The sequence below is a fragment of the Balaenoptera physalus genome, assembly GCF_965194825.1.
Source record: "Balaenoptera physalus genome assembly, chromosome: 11".
Taxonomy (NCBI): domain Eukaryota; kingdom Metazoa; phylum Chordata; class Mammalia; order Artiodactyla; family Balaenopteridae; genus Balaenoptera; species Balaenoptera physalus.
In genome coordinates, this window is record NC_138896.1 from 527893 (window position 1) to 543302 (window position 15410).

General features: G+C 48.2%; 1 protein-coding gene and 1 long non-coding RNA gene across 9 annotated transcripts in view; one reads left to right on the forward strand and one right to left on the reverse strand.

Moving 5' to 3' along the window:
• The window catches only part of EXOC2 (exocyst complex component 2), a 155590-nt gene extending 147451 nt beyond the window's left edge, over window positions 1-8139 (reverse strand). For 3 of the 6 annotated variants that reach the window (XM_082414836.1, XM_082414835.1, XM_082414834.1), the window contains exon 1: window positions 7736-8138. The gene's annotated coding sequence lies outside the window, so the exon portion shown is untranslated. Of the gene's footprint in view, window positions 1-7735 lie in introns of all 6 variants that reach the window. The other 3 variants (XM_082414831.1, XM_082414832.1, XM_082414833.1) reach the window with 2 other exon arrangements.
• The window catches only part of LOC309638636, a 106226-nt gene that overhangs the window by 12427 nt on the left and 78389 nt on the right, over window positions 1-15410 (forward strand). For all 3 annotated transcript variants that reach the window (XR_014251223.1, XR_014251224.1, XR_014251225.1), the window contains exon 2: window positions 382-7464. This is a non-coding gene — a long non-coding RNA (uncharacterized lncRNA). The remainder of the gene's footprint in view (window positions 1-381; window positions 7465-15410) is intronic.

The window sequence follows — 15410 nt, forward strand, 5'->3', positions numbered from 1 at the left end:
AAAGTCTCAGTTTGGTGACACGGGTTTTAGCACAAGTGTTTCCATTTGGGGCCTGTTGTCTCTTTTTTTTAATAGTCTTGACTTGTCAAATCTTTACCATGAAATAAGCCAATATGACTGCTGACAATATAATAACTACAGTAAACAGGCATGCCAAAATCAATGTAGATTTTCACAAAAGGTCAAGGAATCAACTGTCAGCTTAAATTGGTTACTTTTATTAAAACTGTTATACATGACAGGATGTCACTTAACTCCCAGATTCCTTTACATAAGCAGAGCTGGATTAATTTGACCCAAATTTTGTATAATAGCTTTCCCAATTTCTAAAAATGCATCAACTTTGTCACTTATCTTGAAATTTCTGCTTTACTTCCCTAGCTCTATCTCAAAAGAAACTTCTCCAAGGCCACATATCTTGGCACAGCGAAAGCAAAATCACCCCAGCACTCAGCAGTGCCATGAGCCTCGGGGATCAAACAGGGAGACAGCGCAGGCGGAGGCTGCAGCCCAGCTGGGAGGGATCGAAGCTGCTCGTGCTTAGGAGAGACTCTGGGCACAATCCCGGCATCCGAAAGAAAGTAAAGTAAACAGTCGTGCTCTCTCCCATCCTCCCTGTTAGCAGCCTCTCGGCTGAGGGAGACCACACACTCGGACCACACAGCGCCGGCTCAACTCGCACGCAACGTCCAACAGCTGTCACTCGGGGCCGGGAGGGGAGGGGGAAGGGGGGAGGGAAGGGGAGGGGAGAGGAGAGAGAGTGGGGGGGGCGGAGGGGGGAAGGGGAGGAGGGGATGGAGAGCCAGAAAGGGAGAGAGGCAAGACAGCGAAGTGTGGTTTCCCTGAGAAAACAAGCCAGTCCCGGCCTTGTGTGGCCTTGACCTGTACTCCCCCAACCAATTTAGTAGCTGATGAAGGATTAACAAAGCATCCATTTAACATCAATTAACCTCCTATCCATCACAGGTCAAAAGAGAAAATTACCATTATAAAAGCATTTCATTACAATAAAGACAAACGTATTTTCTTATAATCTATAATATATACTTAAATAAATGCATTTTCTTTTAGATTTATATTATGTTGGTTTTAACCCGCCTGCCTCTTTTCCTTTAATGAAGCGCACAGCATGAATATGAAGTGTTTCTGCAACAGAGCTCAGAAAATTTTAATTTTGTAATTTTCCCATATTTCACTGTGGCACAATCTTTAATTTTCCAAAAGACTTATTGATACAAAAAAACACAGTAAATTATTGTTTTACATAACTTCAGGCTAAATGTACATAGAAAAAAAATAACAAGTAGCAGCATTAGGGTGGAAGAAACAGAAAACGTAACCACAAAAGTAGCTTTAAGAGGATTAAACCAAAATTTTTTACTATTTAGTAAGGAAGAATTTTGATTTGAATAGCAGACAAGAACTCTGAACAAAACGAGTGATCAGGTGTTCTTTCACTGTCAGGTACCCAAAGGCCCAGCTCAGCTAAAGGGATTAGGCCAGGAGTTGGAAAAACAGAAGTTCTGACTCACTGAAGACTTGGAGAACCTTCAGCAAATAGGCCAAGGAAAGCCTCCTGATGCTGAAGCACTATTTTCTGAGGTCAGGCCATAGAAAAGTGAGTTTCCCCCCCAAACCACCAAATAATAGTAATAATAAACTCCCAACCCCCCCCCCCCACCGCCTCCACCCCCATGCTACTCAAATGAGCATCACCAGGGAGCAGATCAGGAAGGCAGACTCTCAGCAGCCCAGCCCAACCCACTAATACACATCTACGCCATTCTGTGCACAGGAGTGTTTGAGAAGCACTAGGTAGACCTATCCTGCCCAGAGCCGCCCTGGATCCAAAGGACCCGCAGAAAAATCTGGTTGCAGAGCTGCCTAATGAGTCTGAAAAATAAAATCATACTCAACTAGACTCTTGGGCCACCCACCAACAGACCCAAACTGCAGAATTCACCACATCTTCCTGGAGCCACTTCAACCTATCCTAGGATAGACCTGCCCCCCAGGGCAAGGCACAGCAGGGGCAGCTGGCCCCAGAGGGATATCCCAGAGACCTGGGGAAAAGTCTCAGAGAACGGTGATTTACCTCCTTCTGTCCTCTGTAAACTCTACTTTTCCTGAGCAAGGTCAAGTTCTATCACACTGCCACACCCTTTACCATCTCGTGCACAGGGTGGGACAAGTCTTAGACATAAGGTCGTGAACTCCTGTCCAGTGTCCTAAGTTAATCACCTCCCTCCTCCTGCTCCATCTCAAAATCATGGTTAATGAAAACAGAGTCATGCACAAATCTGAAAGAATCCGTGGGGTACCAAGTGTACTAAGAAGGCTCCTGAGGTCTCAGAAGAGATGTCAGCAGAAGAGCTGGACAGACAAGAGATGCTTTCCCAGCTCTCTCTTTATACCTCTTTCCTTTATTACTCCCATAAAGAAAGTATAACTGAGGTATACTGGGTTTTTTAATGAACGTATAAGTTTCAACTCATTTGGGGAAAAAAATCCAGTGATTTAAAAAATATAACTGATAAACAGGACTTAATTTTTTTTTTTTTTTAAATGGGAAAAAACCCTTCACTCCTGCTCCAATGTTTGGAGGTACGGGATTAAAGGGAGAGAAGGTACACAAGGCGACTAGCAGGGAATGCTGGAAGCCAGACAGTCCACAGGGAAAGCCTGACAGTTCCACTCTCCAGAGCTCCCACACACCTCATCTGTCACATAAATACCGGATTACCCAGCTATTCCCTTAAAACAAGCACTGGATTCCATCTTAATTAGAAGAGTTTATTAAAACTCTCCTCTATTTCCCAGAAACTATAAAATCTCTGCCTCAGCAGGCTAAGTCTCCTCCTAGGGGACAATTACCTTCACTACATTTCAAAGCTAAAAGCTGTGGGTCCAAAGGTGACTGGTCCTCTAACTCATGCCACTGGACACTGATGACATATCAAAAATGAAACAGAACAGTGCAAATCCATCCCCTCTACCACCACCCTTCAAAAAAAGAAACATAAGAACAAAAACCTCAAAGAAGATGCACTACTTACTGGAAGGAAGAAGGAGAGTGCTTCATGTCAAAGCATGGCATTATTCGTTCGTCAAATCTATTGCCAGGTGTCCCCATGTCCCTTACCACTTCCTCTTTACTAGATCCACATGGGGTGGACAAAACATAACTTCTTGATATTTTAGGAAACGTAATTTTTTAGGGAAAAAAATATCCAGGTCCCCCTGGAAAGACAGGTCACCTGGACAATACTGAAAAGGTCCTTATCAAATAAAACAGATTTCTATTTTTGTTTAGTGGACCCAGAAGATTTGAGATATATACAGAAACTAGTTACCCAGCAACTCACAAGATGACAGTGTCAGATTCCCATCCCTAAGAAAAACAAAGAGGGGACTTCCCTGGCGGTCCAGTGGTTAAGACTTCGCCTTCCAGTGCAGGGGGTGCGGGTTCTATCCCTGGTGGGGGAGCTAAGATCCCACACGCCTCGCGCCAAAACAAAATGTAAAAACAGGAGCAACACTGTAACAAACTCAATAAAGACATTAAAAATGGTCCACATCAAAAAACTCTTCAATAAAAAAGAAAGAGAAAAACAAAAAGATGCAGGTAAACCGGGATCTGAAATGAGGGAGTACCCTCAGGTTGTTCAGTCAAAACAAGTATCTATTAAGCATTTGTTGGGTCTCTGGCACTACACTGGGGAAATGACAGGAACAAGACCTAGTGACAAGGGGCTCCCAGGTGACCTTGGCCTTCAGCAGAGTGGTGGGCACCTAACCAGACAGCAGTGGGGTGACCGATGCGGCATATAAACAACTATTTAAGAAATCTGGCTGGGAAGGGAAGGAGAGAGAGAAACTTTAACAGGTGAATGTGAAATCAAAGGAGGATGCTACCTTTTTACTGTTGTTTTTCTATTTCGCTTTGCTGCTGTCTGTCTAAGCGTGTCTAGAGGCTGGCTGGAAGGAGCCTTTAGCAGGAGATGAACACTGAGCGAAGTGCACCCCAAGGCAGGAGGGGAGGAGTACAGGGACCCGTCCTGGGGTAAAGGCAACCACTTTCAATGTAACCGGGAGCAGGAAAGGTTCTGGAAGAAAGAGCCCAGGATTCTCCTCTGAGAGCTCTTATAGTTCTCAGGTGGCAAGATTATCTGCTTAGTATAGACTGATTATGTGAAAAGATGAGAGGTTTGAAAAGAGTAGAAAATGCTTAAAATAGATTCTGCAGAGAAGCAGCAAGTGGCTAACAAAGAAAACTCTAAAAAACTCTTTGGTGGCCACTTGCGAGTTGTGAGCACAGATTTACAGGGGCACAAATCTAGACGCTGTGATTTTCCCCTTCTGGTCTCAGAACCTCAGTTCAAGCACTTAAAAGAGGCAAAGAGCTGAGACGGTCCAGGGCTGAGACTCTGCCGGCCAGACGCCACAGAGAGGCGAGGGAGGACACAACTGAGCACCCTGGTAGGAGGGTGACGGAAAACCGGGGGAGGAGCAGACGGAGGTAACTGAGCGAGGGCTGGAAAGACAAGAGACTGCCAGCAAAAAGCGCGTGGTCTGAGCTCCGGATTTCAGAGGTGAGCCAGCCTCAGGTTGGGGCACCTCAGTCCTGCTCCCCCAGCCCCCAGCACCACACCTCTGGCAGCAGCCAACCCTCCGCGGAGGCTCCAGCTGGGGCAGCTCTGCTTTCTCCTTTGTCCCCCCCAGCTGTTTAGTTGCCCTTTGGGCCTCACTATCCCGTTTGTTCCCTCACTCTGCCCACACCTCTGCAAGTAGTTCCTTTATTTAAATCTCCTTATTTGAACCATCTGGCACGAATTCTGATTCCTGACACCCTGACTTACCCAAATATGTCAATCACATGGGGCTTTCATTAAAATTAAACTAAAGCCAAATATTCCTTGCTTTTTATCTTGTTTTGCCTTTCAGTAAAATTATAATACAACAAAAGTTAAAATCATACACCCCTCACTTACAAGCAGATATGGCCATAAAAAAATGCACCAAAGCTTACAGATGAAACTAAAGGCCAACCCTGCCAAAAGTGGCACAGCTAGCAAGTAGCAGAGGCAGAGCTCAGTCAGCGCTGCACAAGGACTTCTGAAAGCGAACTCGTGCCAGACAGCACCCCAGGTCGTGCCGAGGATCCGCCTTGCGGAGCTTACATTCTAACTAAGATCCAGGTTTCCTAAGTCCCAGTGTCCACTGGTCTTTCCATACTGGCACCAAGACTAACTGTAAGCGGGAAATAGTAAGTAGAAGGAATTACTCCAACCAAAACGGAAAATTAAGCAAACTGTATAGTCCACCCCAGTCTTAACTGCTACCAACAGTATTAAAGGATGTTAATGAAGCTTTTGAGCAAAGCTAATACAATTTTCCAGGAAAAAAAAGCCTCATAAGTCAGTTCCAAACTCCTCTGCCTGAAGTTCAAGGAACTCCATAATCCAAAATGTACTCACTTCCCAGCCTATGGTCCTCTGTTTCTCATAAGCCACCCAGAGGTTCACGTGCCTTCTCTCGGAAGGGCCACATCCTCCCCCATCAAGGTCTGATCTCCATGAAGCCTTCCCAACTGCTCCAACCCCAAAAGATCCTTCCCCCCTCTGAATTCCTGCTGTACTTACACTGAATACTGCAGCTTAGTTCTTGGCTATTTAATGGAGAGGGCAAAAATATCCCCTTTCTGAATACAGACTAATTTTATTTCTAACATGTGTTAGGCATATGCTAAAATTGGGATACAAAAATGACTAAGGCTAATCCCTGTCTGGCAAGAGCTTAGTCTTCTGACAGACGTGTAAATACCAACAATAGCTACAACCCCTAAGATACCACAGGACAGGACAAGCGCTAAGTGGTTATAGGATTCACTGAATTGGAAAATTTCAAAGCAGGAAGAACTCTGGGATCATCTAGTTTTATGTATTCTCAGGTACAAGGAAACTGAAGCCCAAAAAGGCCGCTACGTAGCTCAGCCCATGCTACAAAGCAGGTGGTGGTAGCACACGAACCCGTAAATGGTGCTTCGACTCCCTAATTTTCAAACTGAGGTCTAAGGATGCCTACAGGTGCGTCCACAGAGATGCATCATTTCTCTACAATTACGGTAAGCTTGTGTTTGTATCAACAATTCTTTCCAATCGACATAAACATGCACAGAATCATGCGACCGAAGCTAACACTTCCACCATGCGGTCTCACCAGGCACTCCCGGGGATCCAGGAACACCTTCCCCAGGGTCTGAGAGCAATCAAGGCCCTAGCATACTGCTCAGCAGAGCGATGTACTTTACTTCCCACCCCAGTCGATTTACAATCCTCTTTACCCAACACGGGCCTGAAACCCACGCACTCGGAAAACATGTGAGCTCTACTCTGTGGCGGGCGCTGAACGAGGAACGCTGGCGAGATGACAGGAGTAAGCTGGAGAACGGGTGAACAGTCATGGAGAGGCTAACTGCACAACCAGCATTTCCTACATGGCCTCAGGCTGCCGGGCCCAGCACTGGAAGCTGTCCGAAGTCCTTTATTAAAACGCTGCCTGTGCAGAAATTTTAAGTACTAGTCCCCCTTCCCATTAGAGTCATACAGCACGGGCTCTCCAGTATTTGTGGGATGAATGAAAATTCGACTTAGCATGCTGATAAACCGTCTTTTAGAGAGGTAACTTTCAACACGATATTCAGCTCGGGAAATTAAATGCCTGACAAGAAGGAAAAATCATTTTCTGAAACTTCCAAGAGCTGTTCCAAGTTGCGCTGGGGGGCCCTCTGTGTAAAACTACTAGACTTCTACTGCACCAGACAGAAGAGAGCGTCGAAGTACCAAGCGCGCATCGCCCTCTTTCCATCCCCCGCTGTGGATCCACCACGCGGGACACAGGGGCTCCCTGGGAGGCTTCCGGCTGTCAGTTCCTGTGGTCACACCCAGCCTGCCCAGGATGTGAGCAGAGCATCGTCAGGCATTCGAGGGGCGGCGCGCACACCTCAGCGAGAACGCGCTTTTCAATACAGCCCATCCAGGTGACTTACTTAAGCGTTCTAAAACACTGTTAAAGCTCTCCTTGCAAGTTTACTCAGATTTATTTAAAAAAAAAAAAAAAAAGAAAAGCACAAGTTTCCCAGACTCGCTAGTAGGAGCGGTCGCCTATTTCCCCTCCGAGAGAAGCGCCTGCGCGCCGTTTCCCGCCCGCCTGAGCACGCCCCGGCGTCCGGGCGCGGCCGCCACGGCAGCCCGCGCTCAGACCGACGGCTAGGCGCGCCGCCGCGCTGAGCTCCGTCTCCCCGTCCGTCAAGGGGGGATAACGCAATCGACCCGGAGACACGGCGACGGGCGCCCACTAAACGCTCGGCGCAGCTCTCCAGTGACGCGACCGAGGAAAACAAGCAACACCGGCCTCTGGACTTCGCTCCCCGCCAGTGAACCCCCCAGCCCTACGCAGGGACAGGTAAGCAGGCGCGCCAGGGAGCAGCTGAGGCCAACGGCCACCCGCCCCCGAGGCTCGGCGCTCCGAAGGCGCACGCCGGGAGCCGGGGCGGGGCTCCGAGTCCCCCGCAGGGGCCCCGGACGGCGGGGCGGGGGCGGGGCTCCGGGACCCGCGCAGGGGCCCCTCCGCACGGTTGCGGCTGCAGGGCGGCGCGGGGCTGACGGCGGTCGCCGGCCCTTCAGCCCGCGGCCCCGGCCGGCCTCAGCCAAGGCCTCACCCGCCCCACACCTACCTGCAGGCCCGCACGGACAGGGCCCCGCGCTCGACCAAGGGCTCCCTGGCCGCGGCCGCCCCGCCGCCAACGCCCTCACTTCCGCTGCCGGAGCGCCGAGGGCGTCGATCCGCCGCGCAGTCGAGCGTCGAGCGCCCGACGGCCGAGCCCCAGGGGCGGGGTGGGGGCGGGAGTTGGGAGACGGATGGGAGCGGAGGACCCGGCCGCGACCCCGGTTCCTCAGGAGCCTCAGGCTGAGCCTCCGCGTCTGGGCGGCAGGCGACGCGCAGGCCGGGACGCCATGGTGCTCGTGGCTGGGAGCCCTGAGCGTGGACAGTGCTCGGGTTCGGCGAGCGGGCGCTGCCGGGCGCCGGCCTCCGACATTGAAAGGCAGCCCGTCCGGGCCCGCCCAGGGGGAACCGGCTGCCTGACAGGGAGCGGCCGCCGCGGGCCGGCCGGAAGTGACGCGCCGCCGCGAGCGCGGCGGGACCGGAAGGGAACGCGCTCTTCCGGCCGCTCGGTTTAGTGCGGAAGCAGCCGCGCGTTGTGTGTTCCAGGGCTGAGGGCTGGATGCGCCTCTGCTTCCCCGGCACGCCTCTCCGCTCGCCTGTGCGGGTTACTCCAGCCGACGGGCCGGCTTGTTTGCTCCGGGGCCTGGGAGTGTGTAGCCGTGGTGGCGGCGATGGAGCTGCGTGCTGCGTCCGCCCCTCAGGACGCGGAGGCCGAGGTGCAGCCGGGGGACGGGGCCTTCCCTCCCGGAGGCCAGGCAGCCACTGGGTGGCAAGCGGATTTCCTCAGACCCAGATGCAGATCCGGGTTCGGGTTAGTCTCCCCTGCCTGCAGGGCTCTGGCAGTCATCACTGTGCAGTTGTTCACTGTGTCTGATTTATCATCAGGGGGCTTCCCGTGATATCACCTGGGACAGGGACCCGTTTAAGAGTGAAAGAGGTATGACAGAGAGGCCAGTACCGCAAGATGCACTGGGTCTGCCCTACTTCACACACCCAGAAGGTGCCACCCTGGTGGAACATTAGAACGGCCTCAAGGGCACAGCTGTGGCTCTGGCCGGGGATAACGTTTTGCGGGGGTGGAATGCTGTGCTATGGGATGCAAGGTGTATTGTGAACCTCATACCAGCGTACGGTGCTGCGTCCCCAGTAGAGCCCTGCCTCCTGCGGCAGGGAAGGATGCTCTGCCAGGGGACACAAGGTTCCACTCAATCTAAAGACTTCTCCTCTCCTGGGCTCCTCATACAGGCGACCAAAAAAAAAAAAAAAAAAATGACCCTTATGATCAGTAGGAAATAGGGGCAGGGAGAATTACTTCCGGACTCAGGGCACTCACTGGGCATCTTTTCCGTGCCTGGTGATAGCAGCACATGGATAACGCAGCACCCCTGGCCTGACAGGGGCATGGCAGCCAGGGGCTCAGACCCCACAGGGACGAAGCGAGCAACACCATCAAGCAGGCACCCTAGGCCAGCAGAAGTGCTGGTGGAGAGTGAGGGACATCCAGAACGAGTGCTAAAGGAGGAAGATACTGAGAACCTCTATGGCCCCAGGACTAACTGCAGCAGGAGCCCACAGCTCAACCCGTCAGTGCTCCTGGTGTGGGTGTAACTCAGCGTGAGGCACCAGTGACAAGACCAAGTGAATACAGCAGGGTGTAGCAGTGCCCACCAGAGCCCACCCATACCCCGTCTGCTGCCCCTCTGCTTTCTGACACCTGCCGCTGTGCCTTGGGGCTTTCTTCCTGGACACATGGTAGGCCGGAAGCACGGGAGAGTTTCCTGGCCCGGAAGCAGGCTTCAGCCAAAGACAGGCGAGGAGTTGGCGTGGAACTCTGGTTGCCTGGCTCCCGGGGCGGCTGGGAGGCATGGTATCCAGCGTGTCCAGAGCTGCCCTCGAGGCTGGGTCCCAGTGCGCTCAGGACCACCTTCACCCACACCTCTTCTTGCTTCCTCGCCTTTCCCACCTGGCTTCCCCCATCCCCTCCTGGTGTTTCCTGGTATCACCTCCCAAGTTAAATTCTAGCCTGGAAACCATATCACAGGGTCAGCTTCTGGGGGAGTCCAGCCAAGACAGTCATTATCACAGAAAAATAAGCAGCCTATACTTATTACAATTTGAATACCTTTACGTGTTGAATTGCACACCTATATTAGAGAAATACATCCTGAGAAAAAGAAGGTGATATTTTGGACAAACACTCTTAGTTGTGGGACTTGGCGTGACTTTGTTTTTCTTCCCATTACTTCGGAAGGAGTGCTCCCGTGTGCAGTAACTCAGCTTTCCCGGGATCATTCACTTTAAACACAGGAAGCACGAGTCAGCGGCCTGAAGCACAGGTCGGCAGTGGTACCCCGCCTCACAGTGAAACTGAACCTGTTTCTCGTCTCTCCTTTGCTCTCGGTGATGCATCATTTCCCAAGTCAGGCGATCCTGCCATTAAGCTGGTATGAATGACTCTTGAGGACTCACAGGTCTTTCCTGGATCAAAAACATGACAAATAATACTGTATTCCTGAGACAGAAACACTAGAAGAAGAAACAGAGTCTTTTGCCAATATAAAAATTACTGGTAGTGTTTCTTTTTTCTTAAACTTCTGGTCCACATTCTGAAGCCAGCTGGCAAATGTTAGTGCAATACGTGCAGAAGCTGGCCGGAAATTAAATCATTAAACCCAAAATTGCTGTAGTAGCTGCTGAGGCAATTAGATATCACCGTATAGCTTGTGTTTTCAATTCTGCATCAGATTTCGTTTGTCCTAGAGAGGAAAAAATAACTTTGAAACATGGAATTCCTTTGGTTTCAGTCTTAGCAAGCACTATGATGGCACAGCTCCCCATTCTGTAGATTTTTTTTTACATTAAGTGAACACCTGAAGTGTTTCATGCTACATGGCATATCAGTTTGTAATGGACCATAGTTAGTACAGATTCTAATCCTCAAAACAACTATATTTTGCCATATCCAGTGATCCTTTTTACCAAAGAATGACAATTGTTTGATGTGTTAACGCACAGCTTAACAAAGCCCCTTGATGGCAAATTCCTGTCTGCGTTGTAGATATCACAGGGCCTTATACAGCAGGTATTCAATACATCAGGCCAGCCACTCAGTAATAGCACTAACCACAACCTACGTAAGTGTTGAATGGAAAACGAAAAGTAACAATCATAACAATACATTGTGATAGTGGAAGAGTTGGGGGAGATGGCTGTTTCCAGCAGTCTATTTCAGAATGTGTCTTACGGTCACTTAGAGGCAAAAACGAGCCCAATTTACCGTGTAAATCTTGACAATGTATGAATTGCTGAGAGGTTTCATCGAATACCACCCAGCTTTGTCATTCTTTGCTGGAGTCTTTTATGGTTTAAGCTCACAAGGACAATTTGAAATCCTCTAAGGTTGTAACAGTTATGAGGCTGTTTTAGCAGTTCTCAGATTGGGCCTGTTGGTTAAGGAATCTGGCTACCCTGTACTCCTAGCAGATGCCTTGTGTGGACTTCAGCATCTGTGTTTCTTGTCAGCTTCAAAGCGCTGTATCTGCAAAGGCCTCAGAATAAATGTCTCCAATTCTACAGCAAAGCAGAGTCCTTGTGTTTTTCTGCTTACCTTCTATTTGCATATTTTGTTAAGCACCCTGTAAATAAAGCTGGGTCTGCACAAGGATACCGTGTTTCAACAGCGTTACCCCGTTGCTGCCACCAGCACAAAGACGCAGCTGTGTTTATTCCGGGGTCTCTCCCGGCTGTCTGTAGGTGGTCTGGAAGAGGACAGAGACGGAGGACAGTCGCTGGCTGCCAGAGAGACACGAGAGGTGTGGCACCTGGAGAGAGGGGACAGGGTTGGAGTGAGGCTCGTCCTAGCGACGGCAGGGGCCTCCCTGCCCTGCTAGGCCCTGCTGCTGCTCAGGTTCTGTGACTAGGAATTTAGACCTCTTTATGTTCTAAATGAAGGACTTATCACTGAATGAAAGGTAGCATTTTAATTTGTTTTAAAGTGCTAGGCAGCAGTAGGGGGTTGGGAGCTTTTTCGTTTGTCTTAGGTTTTTGAGTGTGTGTGTTTTGTCTTTTCCGACCTTCCACTTTAAGGTCCTGTATGCTTTGCATTTATCAGTAGCCACAGAAAATGGTACCACGTTCCCAGTGTATTCCACTATGTGACACTTGCCCTAACAGACTGGGGCTCTTTGTGCTCTGCTGTAAAGGCACACGTCGCCAGTTTCGGTTCCACTTAGGCAGGGAGACACGTTGCCAGCCTCTGGGCTGTCGCGTACCATTTCGGTCCTCTGGACACTTCTTTATGAAGGCTTCCCGCTTCCCAGGAGTTTTAGGAATGCCTTGCATACATGTAATCTGCCTGGCCTCAGCTCTCATTCTTTTTTATTCTAATGTGACACGATATTTATGAGTCCTTTAATTGCTCGGCTAACTCCTTGGTTTCCCACCAAGCTGATAAAAGATTTTAAACTCCCTGAAGGCAGTTTTCTCACCCTCTGTTTTCAGTAGCTTTCACCTGCATTGTGAACTAAGCTGTACCCCGCTTGGGGTAGTGAATATGTTGTCGACAGCAACATCAGCAACAGCAAGCGTCAGTGTGCAGGACCTGCTCTCCACACCCGTGTCCCGGCTCTCAGGCCCGTGCATCCCGGAGGTTGGTCCTGCCCCCCTGCCCACTGTGAGCTCCTCTGCAAGCAGCTGCTGGTATTCTCCCACCGCCCAGTATCCTGGGCCATCCCCCAGCAAGGCAGAGCTCCCTATACACTTTCCGTGGTACAGAGGGATGAGGAGTACACAAAAAATTAAAAGCCAAAGATAATATACAGCCCACACTTTAGACAACAGTCTGAACCTTTTTCCTTTCTGACTGGACCCTTACAACAAAAGTGATAACATACAGTTCTGTCCCCAGCCATCTACCAAAGAGAACTGGGTCTATATTGGCGCAAAAGATGTGTAAGAGGACATTCACATCGGTGTGTGTGAAATGCCTGTCCACAGCGAAAATAAACACATAAATAGTGGCATATTTATGTCATGAAGTACAGCAGAGCAATGAAAATCTACTCACAGATAATACTGCACAAAAGAAGACAGACACAAAAGAATAAATACTGTATGATTTCAATTATATGGGCAAACAGTAATCTAGGGGTGGAGATGAGACTGGGACAGGACAAAAAGAAGACTTTGGGGTGCTGGCAATAATTGAATTTACTTTTTAACCTGTGTGATAATACAGCTGTGTTCACTTTGTGACAGTTCATCCAGTTTTTCATTTATGATTTGTTTACTTTCCTGTATGTGGTTTTTTTTTTTTTTAAACCTATGCAGGTCTTGAATAAGTACCTGAATTGAATAAGTACCTGAATTTGAAGAAAGAAAGAAGTGATAACAAAGTATAGCCAATTGATTTGAGTAAGAACGTACTTTTGTGCTCCTGGTGGAGTTTGAGCAGTGACATACTAAAAATAAACAAATATCCATGGTCCCTGAAAAATCAAGAGTTGACTATACTGCTGTTGGTTTAAATATACATAGATAGATAGATAGGTGATAGATAAATAGATTGATAGACGAATGGATGCATGGATGGATGGATGGATAGGTAGGTAGGTAGATAGATATAGATAGATTGATAGAAGGATGGATGGATGGATGGATGGATGGATAGGTAGGTAGATATAGATAGATTGATAGAAGGATAGATGGATGGATGGATGGATAGGTAGGTAGGTAGATATAGATAGATTGATAGAAGGATAGATGGATGGATGGATGGATAGATAGGTAGGTAGGTAGATATAGATAGATTGATAGACGGATAGATGGATGGATGGATGGATGGATGGATGGATGGGTAGGTAGGTAGGTAGATAGATAGATAGATTACACTGAGAGTCCAGAAACCCACATTCTGGGCCAGCCTTTTATGGACCTTGATCAGGTGCATTCTTTGACCCCTTGAGAGTTCCGGTGATCTCATTTTTGAAATAAGGTGGTGGGTAGGAGCCACCGTAAAGCCCCTGTAAGCTCTGAACTCACGGCCCTGCTTTCCAGCAAGCGACTGTTCTGCAGTGAATTTGGGCCTTCCTCTGTGCATAGGGCAAGACAGGTGGGGCTGTTAGTGGGGTTTTTCAGAACAACTGTATGCCAGTGGGAGCAGGTCACACTAATTTTTCTTGGTATTCAATAAAAGGGATCTTTTTGTTCTTTGAATTTGTCACCTATAATGCAATCCATTTTAAAACAGAACTTCTTGGTTGCCTTCTCTGAACTTGAAGCAGATTGTTGATCCTTTTCTGTTTCTGTAACTTTGGCCCCCTGTCCTGAATCACGTCCACACCTCCACAGCCCCCAGCCCCCGTGAACTAGTATCTTTGCTTCTTTGTCCCTGGCGGTGGCACTGGAGTGGAGCTGGAGTGGAAAGTCAAACCGTAGGAGGTTAGCTGTGAAGTAAAGCAATGAAGAGGGAAACAATACAATGTAAACATGTGGGTTGATTTTCAACGTTGTGTTTTTACTGAATTCCTACTTTTCCATAAAGTAATTCCTTCCAAGCTTGGCCACATTTTTTCAGAGCCCAGACGTGTGAGGCTGTGTTGATTTGCATTATTATGCTTTACATATACGTATCATGCTGCATATCCATCCCGCTAACAGAGGCACTCGAACGCACAGATATGAATGACAGATTTTCGCCTGTGCATATGCTTTCTTTCCAGTAAACAACAGCCTTTCAAACTGTAGACTTGCGAGGCTCCCTAACAAAGTTTTGCTTGAGAACTAGTGGAGACTATCTCTCTAATGCGGTCATTATAATTTTATCCTAGAAATTTATATGCTCTGCTTGCTGATTTCAAATTGTGAAAGAAAACTTCAGTGACTGCTGTTAGCCCTTTCACGTCATGTGTGTTTTGGATGTGTTTAAATGTCATTGTCACTGCTGTTAATTGGCCTTCTCTTTGTAAGCTTGTATTTGTCAGAACACATTTAGAAGGAGGTTTTCATTCTTTCTGAAAATCAGTTTTGAACCAGAATTTACAGCCCGTATTTTCCTTGGTTACAGTGCTGGCTTGCTCTGAAGTGCCAGGTCTCTTCCACTGTCTAACGGAAGAGCGACCAGCCATGGTGTGACAAGACACAACATGGGTTAATCGCCAGGAAAAAAATTAAACACCATCCAGTTTAATAGTTTATGCATAAACATGCTGCTAACTACTGACTCTAAATTTGGCAGCAATTTTTCTAGTAAATATAATTTCAGACCAGCAACTGTAGTGTAAAGTAGGACATCATCCAAAAAAAGGAGATGCAATGCATTGCTGTACAGCCCTGGCCGCCTCCGACCCCATGGGTTTTGGCATGCTTTAAGAGAAATAAGAGTTAAATTAATTCTCAAAGAATTGAGAATGTTCTTCCTGAACAAGACCAGGCAGCTTCCCACATCAAACAGAGAGGCAAGCTTTTTGCATTTTTAGTTGATTTCCTATACTTACAGAATTTTCACATTCCTTTCCTTTCTTGGTTTACACACCGTAATTCTTTCCTTTCAAGATGTCTAATTTCCAAACTCACCAAATTGTATACATTAAATGTGTACAATTTTTGTATTCAATTCTACCTCAATAGAGCTGGTAGTAATTTTTTAATGTCTAAGATATCTGTTTAACTGGTGCTAGAGGCAGTTG